This window comes from Dromiciops gliroides, chromosome 2 (assembly GCF_019393635.1).
Source record: "Dromiciops gliroides isolate mDroGli1 chromosome 2, mDroGli1.pri, whole genome shotgun sequence".
NCBI classification, from domain to species: domain Eukaryota; kingdom Metazoa; phylum Chordata; class Mammalia; order Microbiotheria; family Microbiotheriidae; genus Dromiciops; species Dromiciops gliroides.
In genome coordinates, this window is record NC_057862.1 from 511,015,746 (window position 1) to 511,028,771 (window position 13,026).

At 35.2% G+C, this 13,026-nt stretch overlaps 1 pseudogene; it reads right to left on the reverse strand.

Annotated features, from left to right (window-relative positions):
• Positions 1–9,111: 9,111 nt before the first annotated feature.
• LOC122740240 lies at positions 9,112–9,678 on the reverse strand (annotated as a pseudogene).
• Positions 9,679–13,026: the final 3,348 nt, after the last annotated feature.

A 13,026-nucleotide genomic window follows, 5' to 3' on the forward strand; every position in this document is an offset into this window, starting at 1 on the left:
TAGAGAAAACATAATGAAGATATATGAGTGATACAAGAAAATCATGAAAAAATAGTGAAGAGCTTGGTAAATGAGGCATAAAAATATGGAAGAAAATAGTGCTTTAAAAACCAGAATAGGCCAATGGTAAAAGAGGGACAAAATGCAAGGAAAAGAAATATGGTTTGATAAGCAGAATTGGCCAAATGAAAAAAAAATACAATAATTCACTAAAGAAAATAACTCCTTAAAAAGTGAAATTGGCCAAATTATATACATACACACACACACACACACACACACACACACACACACATATATATACATGTAAGCACTTTATGAAAATTAGTTGGCTGACTCCATTCCTCAAGTTTCTCACCATTACAGTCCATTTTCCATTCAACTAACATGGTGATTTCCGCCCCTCTAACGTATAGATCTAAGTAAATCATCTGCTTGATAACCTCTAGTTCGTGAATAACATAACCATAACATCAGTATATCAAAGGATAAAGTAAAACATCTCTCATATATTTAAGTTATTCATAATCTGGCTTTTCCTATTTTCCACATATTCTGACATTTTAGACCACTGCAACACATTCTATTAAGAAACTACACTGGTTTACTTGCTGTTTGTCAAAAACAACACTCCATCTCATATCTTTGTACCTTTCCACTGGCTACTTCCTATTATCTGGAAGGTTCTCCATTCTTACTTCTTCCTCTCAGTTTCCCTAGATTCCTTTATTTTATTTTATTTTATTTTTAGTTTATTGAATAGAACAAGTATTTCCATAACATAATATAAAAAGGTTATTGCACATGGCACTGCAAATCTATTATGTGCCACTTGCTATAATAAAATTATTATGTAATTTCTTTTTTTCTTCCCTCCCCATACAATAGCCCACATCCCTAGTATCCTGGAGATGGCTTTCATTAGATCCACATAGGTGTTTGTATGTCTTTGTGTATTTACATGGAATATGTATGTATGTATGTGAAAATATATACATATGTGCACATATATACACACTCACATATGTACACACAAATAGGTATATGTGTATATATACTTATTCTATACACACTTCTATTAATAACTTCTTTCTCTGGATACAAATAGATCTTTTCAGAACCACTTGAAATCTTACTTTCTACTGGTGGTCTTCACCAATCATCCAGATTCTAGTCCCTTAACTTTCATGCATTTTTTCTATATCTTGCACCTAAATATTTACATGTAATCTTTTCCAGTTAGAATCCAAGTCAGGGGCAGCTAGATGGCGCAGTGGATGGAGCACCGGCCCTGGAGTCAGGAGTACCTGAGTTCAGGTCCGGCCTCAGACACTTGACACTTACTAGCTGTGTGACCCTGGGCAAGTCACTTAACCCCAATTGCATCACTAAAAAAACAAAAAAAAAGAATGCAAGTCAGTTGAGCACAAGGTCTTTTTTTTTTCTTTCTTTGTAACTCTAGTCTTTTACAGAGAGCCTGGAACAGAGAAATGGTTATTGATTGACTAAATATTTTTTTCCCTTCTAAAAGTTTTTTCCTTTCACTGGAAGACTACCAGCTCCCTATAATGACTTAAAATGAAAATACTGTAGAACACTGTTATTTATGTGACATTTTAATTATCTGTTTGATGACATTTCAAATTATATTTGATTATAAAATTATATAAGAAAAGGAAAAAGGATCAAGGTGTAAAGATTGGAATGATGTCACCTGCTGAAGACTTACTGTAGAAAAGCTCCACCATGAGGTCAACGTCTCTGAGGGCAAGACCATGAGTTTGACATTGGCTGTTGGGAGGAAGAAGGGGGAGCCTGGTGCTCTGACTCTCTCTCTTTCCTGAGGACTCTGGTGGAGAAGGGAGCTAGAAATGCACTCTTCCTTTAATAGATAGATGAATGTAGGCCTTTCCTTCTCTCTTTACCAAATTCTTATTCTCCTTAATAAATGCTTAAAAGTCTAACTCTTGTTAAAGCTTATAATTTATTAGTGACCACTCATTAGATATTTTAGACAGACTAGCTAGAATTTTAGCCTTAACATCGGAAAGTTTCTACCTGTATATATAAAATCCTGAATAACAGAAAGGAAAGTGAGGAAAGAAAAACATTTCAAAAATTAAATTTGAAAAAAAAAAAAACTAAAACATTAAAGAAGAGAAGAAAAAGAAATTTGTTCCAAAATACACGTTAACAAGGAAAATAATTCAGCTTGTCAAATAAGAAAACATCAACTGACCAAAAAATAATGGGGTGGCAAAGGCAGAGCAATAGAAATATAAAGAAATAAGAAGTATTAATGTTCTAGTAACAACAAGTCAATCAACAATATAACTAAGCAAATGACTAAAATTGATAGATGACATTATATATGGAGTTAAAAAAAACTGTTTTCACAAAAGTATAAGAACAAGAGTTTTATTGCTTCACTAACATTCCAGTTCCTCTGGATCTTGTTCAAATGTGACTTCTAGAAAATTTGAAACTTTGTATGAACTTTTTTTTCTTTCCATTTTTAATATTTATTATCACAGAACCACCCAAACTACATTAACTTAGAGCAGATATCTGTTCAGACACCAAGTCAATTGTGTTAATCTCTGATTTTTTTTTTCTCCAGTAAATTTTGACTAGAAATGCTAACAGGCATTCAGCTTGTTTCACTAAGATGTGTTATTGATTTTCCTGGACATAGCTCAGCCACAATACTAACTAGTGTGCAGGTAACTGCTGTATGAGACGAGTTATATCTTAGATAGAAATGGACTTAATCTATTGTAAAAGTAAGACTGTTCTGCAGGTGATCGTGTTGAAGAAAAAAAAAGTATGTTTCTTCTTCTTTCTTGGATTGCAGTGATTTCTTCCACTGTCATTAGAAACAGCTCTATTCTATAGCATATATTCACTTATATATGTATGTACAGATATATGTATGAATACATATATCTGTACATACATACTTTTTTTTCTTGGTGAGGCAATTGAGGTTAAGTGACTTGCTCAGGGTCACACAGCCAGTAAGTGTCACGTTTCTGAGGCCGGATTTGAACTCAGGTACTCCTGACTCCAGGGCCGGTGCTCTATCAATTGCACCCCCTAGCTGCCCCCATACATATTTCTTGATGAAAGAACACTGTAGTAATCTTTTTTTAAAAATAATATTTCTTCTTTCACAAGATCATGCATTTCAGAAGTTGTCATTTTTTACTTCTAATTGATTGCCTAAAATAAAAACTCACTCTGCATAAATAATATTCAGATGTAGTGAGAGATGTTCATGTGTACATCTAAAAGCAGTATATGTTATGTATAATACATAAAAAGTCATATTTAAAACTACACTAAGATATTTGAGACACCCTGTAAAAACATTATGCCATGAACACAATAAGATAAAAACTTTGAATTGATTTTTTGTCATTAACATGAGTGCCTTTGATCTAAACTCTAGTTAATAGAACTACTGAAATAAAATCAAATAAGTACCGACTGTAATTTTTAAAAATTTTTATTTTTTCTCAATTATATATAAACTAATTTTAACACTATTTTAATTGAAATTCAAATTTCCCCTCTATTTGAAAAGACAATCCCTTTAACACACGTGTGTAGTAATGAAAATATTTCCATTTTAGACACATTACAAAAACAAAAAACCCCAAGAATCATAAAAAGTAAACAAAAGAGAATTATTTGATCCACATTCAGATACCATTCTTTTTTTTCTGAATTTTTTTATTGATCATTTCCCCCAAGTAACAGTTTTCCCCATTGCTTTTTTTGATAGTTAGTATTTTATTTTACCCCAATTACATGTAAATCAAATTTTAACATCCATTTTTTTAAATTTGAATTCCAAATTCTCTTCCATTCCTCATTCCCCCACGCCATTAAGAAGACAAGTAATTCAATATATGTTATCCATGTGTAGTTAAGTAAAACATTTCCATATAAGTCACGTTGTAAAAGAAAACAGACAAAAAACCTCAAGAAAACGAAAAAAGTAAAAAAAAAAAAAAAGCTTCAGTTTGTTTTCAGACTCCATCAGTTGTTTCTCTGGGGATTGATAGCATTTTTCAACATAAGTTTTTCATAATTCTCTTGGATCATTATATTGCTGAGAATACTCAAGTCATTCACAGCTGTTCATCTTACAATATTGCTGTTACTTTGTATATAGTATATTTCACTTTGCATTAGCTCATGTAAATGTTTCCAGGTCCTTTTGAGAGCATACTTCTCATCATTCCTTATAGCACTGTAGTATTCCATCATAATCACATACTACAATTTATTTAGCCATTCCCCAATTAATGGACATCCCCTCAATTTCTTATTCTTTGCCACCAGAAAAGAGCTACTAGAAATATTTGGATACATATAGGTCCTTTTTCCTTTTTGTTTGTTTGTTTATTTGTTAGTTGTTAATCTTTTTTAGATGGAGACCTAGGAGTGGTACTGCTAGGTCAAAGGGTATGTGTGATTTTATAGCCCTTTAGGTATAGTTCTGAATTGTTCTACAGAATGGTTGAATCAGTTTACAACTCCAACAGCAATGTACTAATGTCTCATTTTCCCCACATCCCCTCCTTGGATAAATGGGGGCAGAATCTCTGGTGGTCTTTAGGTTTTTGTTTGTTTGTTTGTTTTGTTTGTTTTTGGGGTTTTTTTTTTGCTACTTCCAAAGTCATATAACCTAAGGAGAGGTGTGGTCACTGCTATTTTGACCTCTGTTATGTCTTTAACCAGATGGGATCTTGTTCCCTTGTACTTATCAGTGCTAGCACTCCTTCTTTCCTTGGAACTGGGATCAGGTCCCCCATTCTCCTGTAGCCACCATTTCTAGTGTTCTCCTTTCATATGAGTATTGAGTCCAGTATACCAACTTCCCTGGGAGTAACCACAAGTACTCCTCCCTGCCTTGGAACCTTATCAGGGCCTCTACTTTTCTGTGGCCACAGGTACTATCACTACTCTGTGACTGAGATCCAGAACTGCACATGGGCAATGCAACAGGGTTCTAAACCTATTACCTTCAAAGCGTCTCTTGAAATCTCCTTCAGACCGGTTTTCTGCCCACCACACAATCCATGGCCTAAGAGTTCCTGAAGCTGCTGGTACAGCTAAGGCAACCTCCTCCAAAGACTGCTGTTGCACCTGTGGTATGTGCCACACAGACCTGACCACCACGCGAGTGAGATAGACCTTTCCTGCTTACCTTCTAAATTTTCTGGGTATGGAAAATTATTTCGCATAACTTTTTTGTTGGTTCTGGTGCTCTAGAATTTGATTTTAATAATTATTTTACCATTGTTTGCAAGGTGATTTGGAATACCTTGGCTGAGTCCTTCTTTAATCCCCTATCTTGGCTCTATCTACCTCTCCCAACTATGTAATTTAGAAAGGTTATCCTCATGATGTTTACATGATGTTTCTCTACTTCATTTATTATAATCATCCCTGTGTAGAGGTCCTACCAACAACACTAAAACAAAAGAAAAAAAGAACTTTTTTTTTCCCTTAGCATTCACCAGTTTCATACCTTCTTTATTCTCTGATATTATTTTTTTTAAACTGTAAAATGCAAATATTTTTATTTCATCATGTTGCATGCCCTTTCTTGATAAGCTTATTTGTGAACTGCTATGACATTTTTCCTAATTGTCCTAATCAATAGTATTGTGGCCTACTTCAGATTATCGTGTATTTACTTAACTATCTTGTAAGTACTTAACTGTTTGCATACTGTACTATTCCATTGCCCCTCCCCCCATCCTCTAGGATATAGGTTCCTTCTTAAGTAAAGAGGGCTAGTGGAGTAAGGAGCCATTGTAGTTGTTGTTATTGTTGCGTGTGAGACAGAGAGAAAGAGGTGTGTATGTGTGTGTACAAAGAAATAGATGAAAAAAACACCTCTTAGCTGTTCAATTCACAAATTTCCCTTTCTCTTCTGAATCTTTCTCCTTCAAAAAGTTGTGGCATAAACAATAGCTGCACATTCACATAAACATCATAATTCTTCTAAAATATTTGCTAAATTTATTCTGCTAGTATATTTTGTTCCTGAATATATCAGTAGTTATATGCCCTAAGAAAATGTCTCCTTTTGATAATTAGTTGATAATACTGTGGATCCGTATTATTATTCCTTGGGAATCAAGAAACTATTTTAACAACTGTTCTAGTTTCTTTTTCTAAAGAAAGAACTACACAATTCCTTTATTTATCCTATGAATCAGTAGTCTTTCTTCCACAGTACTTAAGAAAGAATAACAATTATGAAGACAATCATGAGCCTATATGTCTACAATGCTATCACTGACAAAATTATGAAATAGATCTCATGAAGTAAGGACAAAAGTTTGAACTCTTGAACGTGACTTAGAGTTTTTTGGGCTTGCCCTCTTGACTGGAATATGGATCTATGAATAACAAAATGAGTATTAAAATTTTAATCATATACTAAAAGATGTGCTCATGTAACAGAATCAATTAAATTGAGGGGAAAATTGGAGGAACAAATGATACTTCAGCAATATATGAAAATTTACCAGAAATATAGGCTGTTTTTTTGTTTTTTGTTTTTTGTGTTTTCTTTTGGTGAGGCAGTTGGGGTTAAGTGACTTGCTTAGGGTCAAACTGCTAGTAAGTGTCAAGTGTCTGAGGCCAGATTTGAACTCAGGTCCTCCTGACTTCAGGGCCAGTGCTCTGGCCACTAAGCCAACTACCTGCCCCATAATGGATTTTTTTGTTTTGTTTTGTTTTGTTTTTTTTTTATGAATATAGGCTGGCTTTAAAAGAAGCAGTAGAACTAGAGACCAAATTGCCAAAATTCTCTAAATCATGAAGAAAGCAAAATCTTCTAGAAAAAAAATCTACTTCAATTTCATTAATTATACTAAAGCCTTTGACTGTGTAGATCAAAACAAAATGTGGCAAATCCTCATTTTACTTGTCTCCTCAGTAACCTATTTGTGGGTCAAAAAGTAAAGTTGAGAACTGAACATAGAATAATCTGTTGGTTTCAAATTGAGAAAGAACTTTGACAAGGTTGTATATTATCACCTTATTTATTTAATTTATATGCAAAGTACATCATGCAAAATGCCAGACTGGATGAATCAAAAGACAGAATTATGATTTCCAGGGCAAAAAAAGCCATAAGTAAAACTAGATATGCAGGTGATATTCTGATGATACCCCTCTTGATGAGAATAAAAGAGGAGAATGTAAAAACTAACTTGAAGCTTAACAAAACAAGCAAACAAAGATTAAAAAACCCCCCTAAGGTCATAGCAACTGGACCCACCAGTTTCCTGGCAAATAGAAGAAGAAGAAATGCAATTAATTTCAGAATTTATATTCTTGTGCTCAAGGATCACTGTAGATGGTAACTAAAGCCATGAAATAATAATTAAAAAAACAAACAAACAAATGCTTGCTGCTTAGAAGGAAAACTATGGCAAATTATGACAACATGCTAAAAAGCAGAGACATCACCTTGCCAACAAGGGTTAATGTGGTCAAAGACATCTTTTTTTCCATTAACAATATATGCCTGTTAGACATGAAGTATAAGGAAAGTGGAGTGTCATAGAATTGACGCTTTTGGATTGTGGTCCTGGAGAAGACTTCTGAAAGTCCTTTGAGCAGCAAGGAGATCTGGTTAGTTAATACTTAAATAAATTAGTTCAGGCTATTTATTGGAAGAACAAATACTGAAAATGAAGTTTACATACTTTGGTTACATAATGAGAAAACAGGACTCATTGGAAAAGACTCTGGTGTTGGAATAGATTGAAGGCAAAAATAGAAGAGGATGATAGGATTGAATGGTTAATGTCCTGGAAGCAACAAACATGATCTTAGAAACACTGGGAGATTGTGGAAGACAAGTCTGGTGTGCTATGGTCTGTGGAGTCACAAACAATAAGACATTCCTGAACAACTGAACAATAATTGTAGTGAGGATTAATGTAGGGAGAAAATATAGGGTGAAAATTTGGCTAGAAAATGTAGGGAGAAAAAGAACTGATATTGTCATGGGTGTAGGGGTTATTGTAGAAATCTTGGGAAAGACAACTAAGATAAAGTTTGAATAAACAGAAAAAAAAATATTGGAATGATACTGGAATCATTCAGCAAAGGTTACCAGATCAGCTGATAGCAGTGATGTTATTGACAGCCAAAGACTCATTGGACATAAATCCTTAGGAATCCAGCAAAGTACATCATGCCAAAAGTGACCTTCTTTAATACCCCAGAAATAGGAGAAAAGGACTTATAACAATTAGCAGCTGTGAGTTACCTTTTTTGCTATATGTGCTCTCTAAGTTTGAAAATACTTTTTCCCTTGAATCTATATAGTTATGTGTTACAGATTTGGGGAGGGGTTGAGGGTGGTTGTACCATTGTTTTTTATTGTACCACCTTGAAATGAGGGCAACTATGTGGTGCTCTGGATAGAGAACCAGGCCTGGAGTCAGGAAAATATGACATCAAATCCAGCCTCAGACACTTAACTAGTTGTGTGACCCTTGTTAAGTCACTAAACCCTTTTTGCCTCAGTTTCCACATCTATAAAAAGAGCTAGAGGGAAAATAATAGCAAACCACTCTAGTATATTTGCTAATAAAACCCCATATCAGGTCAGAAATAGTCAGACACAACTGACATGACTGAACAACAACAGCCATCTTGAAAAACCTTTTTTTTTTAATTTTTATTTTTAAAGAGAAGATACTTTTATTAATCTTTCACATTTCTTCCTCTACCCCCTTTCTGAATCCTAAAGTAAAAATCTCTGCTTTGGTTTCTTTAAAAAATATTTCTAAACAAAAAGGCCCTCTTCCCAACCCCCCACCCTCACCCTCAACCAAACTAGGAAGTATGGTTACTTGCCCCTTGGAATTAAAAAAAAAAAAAGTCATACACAAATCATTCACACTTAAAAAACTGAGGAAATAAAAACACCAAGAGCATGGCCTTTCTTCCCCTTACCGAACAATTTCTCCTATTTATGCTTCATTGGGGACTTTTGGGTCCTTGTGGCAGCCAAACAGAACGATGACAAGGCTGCCACTGGCCACGGGATGGGGGATCCTGGCTTTCTCAGAGGGTGTTGGTGCTTTTCACCAGGTACTCCTTGTCATTGATCGGGCTCCACATTTTGTTGAAGGCACTTGCCTGGTGCTTCCAGGCTATCTTGATCAAATCACCACCATCACTTCCAGAAGAAGGGTTGCCATTACTGCCAGCAGCATCTCCAAGGCCACAATTTTGGTGGAATGTGGCATGACAGGATGAGATGATTTATGAGTATGCTTGCCAGAACATTTCGTCATGCAGTCTTCTTGGGTCAGATAGCTATTTTTATTTCCTTGACACCCTCCATAGATGAAATGAGCACAAGTTTTGTTCTTAAGGTCAAAGCACCACCATTGGAAGGCTGCCCGACAAGAGCCAGTAACAGCTTTGGCTATGCAGTAATCTTCAAAACTGAAATCTTTCCCAGAAAATACTTCAGAATCATCCTTTTGGGGAGCTCCATCATCCCGCAGGTCTGCTGGCTCCTCCGCGCTGTTGGTGCTTGCAGAGTGGTCGTTGAAGCCCCAAGGCCCCCACCAGGGTGATCAAGGCCTGGAAGTATGGCGGCCCCCTCAGCTGTCGCTGCCCCATCCTGGACCCGGGTTCAGAGCTGCCAGCGGGAGCAGCTGCTGCCAACTGAAAAACCTTTCTAAAAACTTCTAAAGGCAGGCTGACTAAATGATCCTTGACTGATTAATTTCACAGTTTAGAAAATGTAGAGAAGAAGCACACTAGTGGTGACTCTAGCTGATGGTATTAGAGAATCTCCCCCTGACTCCTTAGGAGGTAACTCAGGACCCTATAGCATTTCTTCAGAATCTGAGACACATTTGTGAGAGTGGTAGCTTAGATAAGGCTCCTTGGTGTGTATATGGATGACGTTGTGGAGAGATAGTCTTGTCCTATCCAGATATGTTCTAGGCCTCTATTTCTGTCCAAAAACCATTGAGATATTCATGATTTTAAAATAATCTGGTCCTTCAAAAAAGGAAGGAATTAACAAAGAGAACTGCTGTAGGTTGGATCCAGAACAACAAGGAGGAATCACTTAAAGATCATTAAGAGGGGATTCCTGTACAGCTATGATTTAGAGTAGGTGACCCTTGCTTGCTCTTCTTCTTAAGAGATTTTGTTATTCTATATTTCTATAATTTAAAACACTGGGAGGTCTTTAGTAAAAATAATAGTTTTTTTTTCCCCTTCTATGCCTTTAAGTATTTGGAAAGAAAAAAAGTTGAATTTTATGAACTACTAGTTCAAATAAATAATACAAAATTCATTTACATGCACATATTCTTTCTAATTGTTTATGTAGCAAATGAACTGTTTTATATAGCAGAAAGTATAATGGATTATGAATCAAGACACCAGGGTTCTAACTCCAACTCTACTAGTAATCCTCTTAGTCATTTTACCACAATGAGACATTTCCATAATTGTAAAATGAAGGTGTTCATCAGATGTTCTTTAATTTCACTTTCATCCAATATAATACATGGGTCTATAAATCATCCCAAAATAGCAACTTCCCTGAAATAAGGTGGGAGACATACACTGTGCATTAATTTGAGTTCACAGAGGCTGTTGATGGAAGGGAAATTATTGGCCTAGGTTAGATGAACCAGTGGAGAATAGCATATAGCCAACTGATAGCATATTTTCAAAATAAGATGAATTGGCTGCAGATGTCACCCAAGAGAGGTGACTAGATGAAATCCTATAAAGATGCATCATATTTTGATGTTCCTTTGGGGTAGGTGAGTGATTATCCCACATCTTCTCTTGAGCTATACCACAGAGAAAATATTAGCCTCCAATAGCATAACTAACTCCACAGTAGAAGTAATCTAAGAGCTATTGAAATGTCTCAGCATAAAATTGAAAACTCATCATTCCCACTGCAATTAAAATGCATCTCTGTATATATTTAAAATGCTTAATTTAGTTTCTGCTCAACACATTTATATTAAAATCATGAAGCTTTGGAAAATGTGTGTCTAATTACCACAAATGTATTGGGAATTTCTAGCATTCTAAATGGGGCGCTGGGCAGGAAGACTCTGCTAAGAGAACAGTTTTACCTCTTCTGTGCAGTTACTGGAAAAGTTTAAATGTACAAAAGGATCAAGTAATGCATCTTCCCATGATAAGGGGCTGATAATATGTTGAAGTTCTCATTATAATTGTTTTTCATCTTCCCTGGTGATCAGGGCATTTTTGAGAATTAATGAATTCTCCAAAAATTGTAAAGGTGAAAAGTATAAAGTGACTGTTAAGGAATTTAACAGAATTGTGTTTTTTAAGATCATATTTCATCTTGATTTCTCTACCTTTACAATTCAACTTGCCTCTTAAAAAAAGTATTCACTTTTATTTCAATTTTTCCCACCTCTAATCAAAAGAGGATGAAATGCCAGGATGATAAGTAACTGGTACTTTTCTTGTTAGCAGCAAACTGTAAAATGAAAAAGCTGGTTTGGGTATTTCCCATTAATAAAGCAGATTTCCCTTTCTACTTATTCCAAGACTTTCTTCCCTTAGGTCATTTCTTTGAGGTAAATAGTCAAGGATCTGGAGCTAATTGATATAACAAAGCCATTTTGTGCACTATTATTGTAGAAATAAACAAATTAAAGGATTATGTTTTCTTCCTAGTTCACTGTGTTATCAATGAGGAACTATTCTGAACCTTTCTTCTACCTTCCACCTCTAGTCTTATAGCTTACTTCTAAGTAATTAACTCTAAGGTAAATTTGACTGTACTTTCCCAAGTAAAACTGATTCAGGTATCATTTATCATCAAGTTGAAAGGTTAAAAAAATTTAGAACATATATAGTTTTATTCCTGAGAATACAGTTTATTTCCCGAGAAACAAAATTTTTACACCCCATCTAATTAGGCCTGCAGGTTATCTGGTCTCACTGTGTTGACAGAAAAAAAAAAGAAAACAAGATAATAATTCACTAGTTTCTTCTATAATAGAATTATTTTATAAGTTCAAGGAGAAAATTGTATGCCTAGTGGATAGTCATCCCCAGAATCAAGGAGACATGGGTCCAAGTGCTACCAGTGACACATAATTGCAATGTGATACATGCCACTCACTTAACCCATCAATGCTCTTAGGCAACTCTCTAAGATGATAAGTTTAAGAAAAATAATTGTTCTGTGCTAACAAAGGGAGTTTTTCTCACTTTAATTTTCCTCTAACAATGACATCACAGATTTCTTTTTAAAAAAAGGTAAAATTGCATGGTTGGGGGCAGCTAGGTGGCACAGTGGATAAAGCACTGGCCTTGGATTCAGGAGGACCTGAATTCAAATTACTAGCTGTGTGACCCTGGACAAGTCACTTAATGCTCATAAAAAAAAATTGGCATGGTCAGAGGAAGCATGGTATAAAAGTTAGCAAGATATTCTTAGGGTTAGAAAAAAGTCCTGCATTCCAGTTCAGCTTCTGACACATCCTAGTTATATGACAAAGAGTTGATCTTAACCTCTCAGTATTCCAGATAATTATCTGGAATGTAAATTATGGATAAAATGCTGAATTCTATCAATGGAAGAGTTTCCACTCTGGGAACAGCCAACAATCACTGAAAGCACAGGTCTAACTTAAAAAAAATGTTTAAGGCACTGTCCAGGAGAAGCACTGAGGAATGATATAATTCCTAACTTCAAAGTACTTTTGATCCAATAGCCAGGGGAAGGTGATAAACTATTATATAGTGCCTACTATATACTAGGCACTATATTAACCATTTTACAAATACTACCTCATTTGATCCTCACAACAACCTTGCAAGGTAGGTGACATTATTATCCCCATTGAGGAAACTGAAGGAAACAGAGGTTAAGTAACTTGCTCAGAAACACTCAGCTGGTATGCATTGGGGGCTAGATTTGAATTCAGTTCTTCCTGAATCCAAATCTAGTCC